The sequence below is a fragment of the Nicotiana tomentosiformis genome, chromosome 1 (genome assembly GCF_000390325.3).
Source record: "Nicotiana tomentosiformis chromosome 1, ASM39032v3, whole genome shotgun sequence".
Classification (NCBI taxonomy): Eukaryota; Viridiplantae; Streptophyta; class Magnoliopsida; order Solanales; family Solanaceae; genus Nicotiana; species Nicotiana tomentosiformis.
Genome location: NC_090812.1, coordinates 87,972,941 through 87,978,008, shown reverse-complemented (window position 1 = coordinate 87,978,008; position 5,068 = coordinate 87,972,941). Strand labels below are relative to the sequence as shown.

Sequence of the window (5,068 nt, the reverse complement as noted above, 5' to 3'; positions counted from 1 at the left end):
ATCCTTTGTTAAACTGGACATTCACTTACTGGATTAGTATCAAATTGGAAAGAGAAATCAGCTATCCGAAAATCTTGTTGGGAAATTCTTACTTACCATGGAGATTTCGTCGAATCATTCCCTTTATTCTAGTCTTTTATTCTCTATTCTAATTTGGAGTTTGCTCTTCTTAGGCAGCAAACTATCTTTTTCGTTATTTCTTCTTCACATTAACTTCAACAAAAAATTTTAACAAGGCAATTGCCAACTACAAGAAACACAACATAGTACACTTTTTTGGTTTCAAAGAAACAAAAAAGGTGGAAGAAGGAAAAGATAAAATAAAGGAGTTTTAGTTTTATAACCATGATTTAGGGGTTGTTTAGTCTAAATAAACTTTGGCCCTTAGATATGAAAGAGGACAATGATGTACAGGAGGTGAGCTGTGAATCAATCACGATGAGACGGAGAGATATAAAAATATCAGGGAGGAACATGGCTGATAGAGAATTCGAGATCTGCTTCTGATTAGCATCAAAATCTGGTAATAATAGGACCTTGGTAACCGACCTTACCACGTTAGGTGCCAGCAATTTCCTAATATTGTACTTGTCCTCGTGCGGCTAATTGCATAAATTTTAATGGTACACATTGATTAAATGCAATGCTTTCTGATTAGCATACCTTACCATCATACCATGTTAGGTGCCAGCGATTTCTTAATAATGTTACCAGGAATATTCTACTTGTTGTCTTGTTGGCGTGCCGATAATTGCATAACTCAGAATTTTGTTAATGGTTGCACATTAATTAAATGCTAGTACAACGGGTTTTAAATCATACAAGTGCCAATAAATTACTACTTATAGCAAAGTTTGTGTCGACCTAAACAAAATTATTCATATCCTCACATGCATGTTACAGAAAAAGGATCGAGGAGAGAACAATGGCAACTAATCACAGAAAGAAGCAGGTGATAGCAATAATCGGTCTCTTGGCCTGCAAATACAGGCTTTCAAAAGGTTTCGATCCCATAGTGTTTGAGTCGGAGGGTAGCATTGGGGGTGTGTGGACTAAGACCATTGAGAGTACCAAGTTGCAAAGACCTTTTTACCAGTTCTCTGATTTTCCATGGCCTGATTCTGTAACCGATATGTTCCCCGACCAACAAGCTGTGCTGGAGTACATTGAATCGTATGCTCGTCACTTCGACTTGCTCCGCCACATTCAGTTCAATAGCAAAGTGTTGAGCCTCAGACCTCAGTTATGAATCTGGTGGCGGCTCTGACGGAGATCAATGGAATTTGTGGGGCAGCACCGGTGCCGGCGAGCCTTTAAGCAGTAAAGGGAAGTGGAACGTCACTGTACAGGACACTCGAACCCCCTCCCCGCAGGTATATATATAGCAAAACGTTGATACGCCGCTGGGTGCTACTCTTTCTTTATCTCCCTATTCTAATGTTCTCTTAGGCATTCGTGTCAGTCCGATGATGAAAATTTGATTGGTATCGTCAAAAATAAGATAAAATAAATTATGATCAAGTATATTCTGTTTTGTTTGTTTGGCATATAAGGGAAAGATTTTTTGGGTCAATTAGTACAGTAGTATTTACGTAACAACAACTAGAGCAATGTAACCTGGCATTCTCTAGCATATATATACTAGTAGTGGAAAACATTAACGCATGACTCAACTTCATACTATTGTAGGATCTTTAACTAACCACCAGGCCAATACTTAATTAGTAGTATTACTACACTGTTTTAATATAATTCCCCAATAATTAATTACTAGAATAGCTAATCTAATGCAAAACTCATTATTCAAACACAAAGCAATATTGAAATTTCTCTTCTTCGAGGACCGACAACTAATCCCTATAGAACCTCAATTTAAAAAGAAGTGGAGTGTGTATAATGATTGTCTGTAACCAAGCAGAGGTGCATAGCGGTTCTCTATAACTGTACGCCAGAGTGCTATTTCAAAAGCTTCTACAAAGATTCATATAACGAAATATTAATGTGTGGTTTGACCAATTTTTCAATCAAATGGAGGATAAGCTGCTGGCATATCTCTCATGGCTGCAGGTATACCAAGTTCAGCCAAGTTCCAAATATCCCTCAATTCCCTCCAAACAAAGGTCCCGAAGTTTTTGAGGGTAAAGTTATCCATTCAATGGATTATTCCAAAATGGACTCCACAATTGCAACCAACTTCGTCAAAGGAAAACATGTAGCCGTCATTGGGTCCCAGAAATCAGGAATGGACATTGCCATGGAATGCTCCATCGTTAATGGTAAGTACTGCTATGAATCTTCTATATACTTTGATTCCCTCTACCCCTTTATTGTTTGTTTGAATATCTCAGCTTGATTCTGTTTGCACTGATTTTGCAGGGAATATTGAACGTCCATGCACAGTAATAACCAGGACACCGCATTGGAACATTCCCGATTATTTTCCATGGGGATTCCCTTTGGCATATCTCTACCTAAATCGATTCTCCGAACTTATGGTGCATAAACCCGGCGAAGGCCTTCTTCTAAGTCTCCTCGCCACAACTCTTTCACCATTGATAATTATTTTCTTCTTGACTAACTTAACTCATATAAAGACTCAACTATGTGCAGCAACGATTAGTCATACTTTCTCGTTCACATTGACAATGCATCCGAAGACAAAGCCATACACCATGAGATTGACTAAAGGTTTCTTGATCTGATCAGATGAACATATTAGGAAACAAGCTAAGTACTGTTCGCTTCTGGCCGTGGACTGTAGCCATATTTCTCGCTCAAAACTTAACCATTATATTGTAGATACATTGGGCTCTATATATATACCCTAAATATATTTCCTGAATTTCAATAACAAAGGACAGAGAATCTGAGTAGCTTTCTAAATTGGAAAGACCTTCAATATGGAAAGGGAGGTTATTGAACTCCTCTATCACGTAAAATTCACTTGTTGCACAAGCAACCAACCTCTGATCATCCAAACTCACAAAAAATATACTAAAGCGGATACCTGATAGGGAGGTAATTAATGGCATGTAAAAAGCAAAGAAAAGATTCTTTACATGACACCACTAGGCACCCGAAAGGATAAATGAACTAAGAAAGTGGAGTTTAACTGGATAGTTACAATATTAAGGTTACATGTCCACTATATAAGTCAGAAAAATCAAACTATATGACTGATATCTAACACATATACATGCAAGTCTGCAAGTTAAGTGAGGAAACAAGAAAAATAAATACAATTGCTGCTGAAACAACTCCGCAACATGTGTCGACAAAGTTACTATTCTTCCTTCTCAAGTTATAGAATCCATCTCAAAATTATTAGAAGTCATCTTAAAGTTACTACTCATAAGTTCAAAGTTACAACAATATGATTTCTACTTTTTCTATCACAAAACTTATAACATGAAGTACTAAATTGATTTCACTCATATTTTACAGAGGTGGGCCTTCTCAAAATTTGTAGAAAGTTATTTACAACACAAACTGGGGCTTGCAAAACATGGAATGGTGCCAGAGCATAGTTTCTTAAACGAATTGAGTTCATGTTTAATTTCTATAGTGCCTGAGAGCTTTTACGATAGAGTTCGGGAAGGAAGTATCAAGCTCAAGAAAGCAAAGAGCTTTGGATTCTCTAAAGAAGGCATCATGCTCGAGGGTCAGGCTGAACCAATAAAATCCGACTTAATCATACTCGCTACTGGCTTCAAGGGAATTGATAAGCTCAAACACATTTTTGAATCACCAAAATTCCAGGGCTTCATTGCGGGGAAAGATGATTCTGCAGTTCCTCTCTATAGGTGAGTATTAAATCCTTGTGTAGTGGTGGGAAATCTTTTGCATACGTTAATCTGAGTTATCTATGTGTATAACCTCATCTTGTGTGAAAGTAATGTCATTATGGATGATTTTCAGGGAATGCATTCATCCCCGAATTCCACAACTGGCAATAATTGGATTCTCAGAAAGCGTAGCAAATCTATACACCTCAGAAATAAGATGCCGATAGCTGGCAGAACTTCTTGATGGAAAATTTAAGCTACCTAATATCAAGGTCATGGAAGAAGACATAGAAGAATGGGATAAATACAAGAAGAGATATTCATATTCGAAGAACTACAGGAGATCATGCATCGCTGCGTTGCATATTTGGTACAATGACCAGTTGTGCAGGGACATGGGCTGGAATCCTAAGAGGAAAAAGGGTCTTTTGGCTGAGTGGTTCGATCCTTATGGACCAATGGATTACGCCGGCTAACATATAGTATAAGAGTATCCTCTCCCAGTTTCAGAGAGGTCTTCTTTCATCTGTTTCTCGCTTGTTTTCAAAATCCTACTGTACTTTTCTTTTTTTTCTTTGTGTTGACGGCCGGGTGCCTTACAACTTGTTTGGATGATTGTTACATGTTGTATTGTATCGTATTACTTTAAATATAATGTTTATTTTAATTGTTACTTAAATTTTATTGTATCATATCGTTAAATCCGTCATTACATAACAATCAAAAGTATCACTTTATGGAACGACCGATTTGGTGTGGTTACGTCGTTACCTTATTTTTTTCCTCTCATCTTGCCCTTCCTTATTATTAAATATTTTTATTTTATTCTTTTTTTATATAATAATTCTGTTAAATTTGACAAGATTAATGTGAACTAGTGTGAACATTTGGAAGCCTCCTTTTAGAAGAAAATTAGTAGATGCATTTTTTCATGCATTTACATTGCATGATCACACTTATTGTGATATCATGCATGACATTATTATAGTTATTTTCCTTCTATAAATAGCAAGGGTTTTGTTCATTTGTAAATATCTCCCACTCGCCTTCTTATCTCCTAAGGCATTTGAATCTTTTTTCTCTCTTGTAGTATTTTACTTGTATTTTTGGAATGAAATAAAGTTTGAGTTGATTGTGTCCGAGGACTAGGCAAAAATTAAATTTTGCCGAACCTCGTAAACTTCTGGTGTTCTTTTTATTATTGCCTCACTTACTATTTGTTAGCTACCTTTAGATATAGTAGTTGTGATTTAACTCTCTATATATTCGGCTTCCGCAACAAT

The 5,068-nt window shown here is 36.6% G+C and overlaps 1 long non-coding RNA gene across 1 annotated transcript; it reads left to right on the top strand.

The window, feature by feature from the left end:
* The first annotated feature begins 861 nt into the window (after positions 1-861).
* LOC104098712 (uncharacterized) lies at positions 862-4,527 on the top strand. The gene is made up of 4 exons (XR_011411440.1): positions 862-1,373; positions 2,068-2,276; positions 2,377-3,803; positions 3,919-4,527. It is a non-coding gene; the product is annotated as an uncharacterized lncRNA (long non-coding RNA).
* Positions 4,528-5,068: the final 541 nt, after the last annotated feature.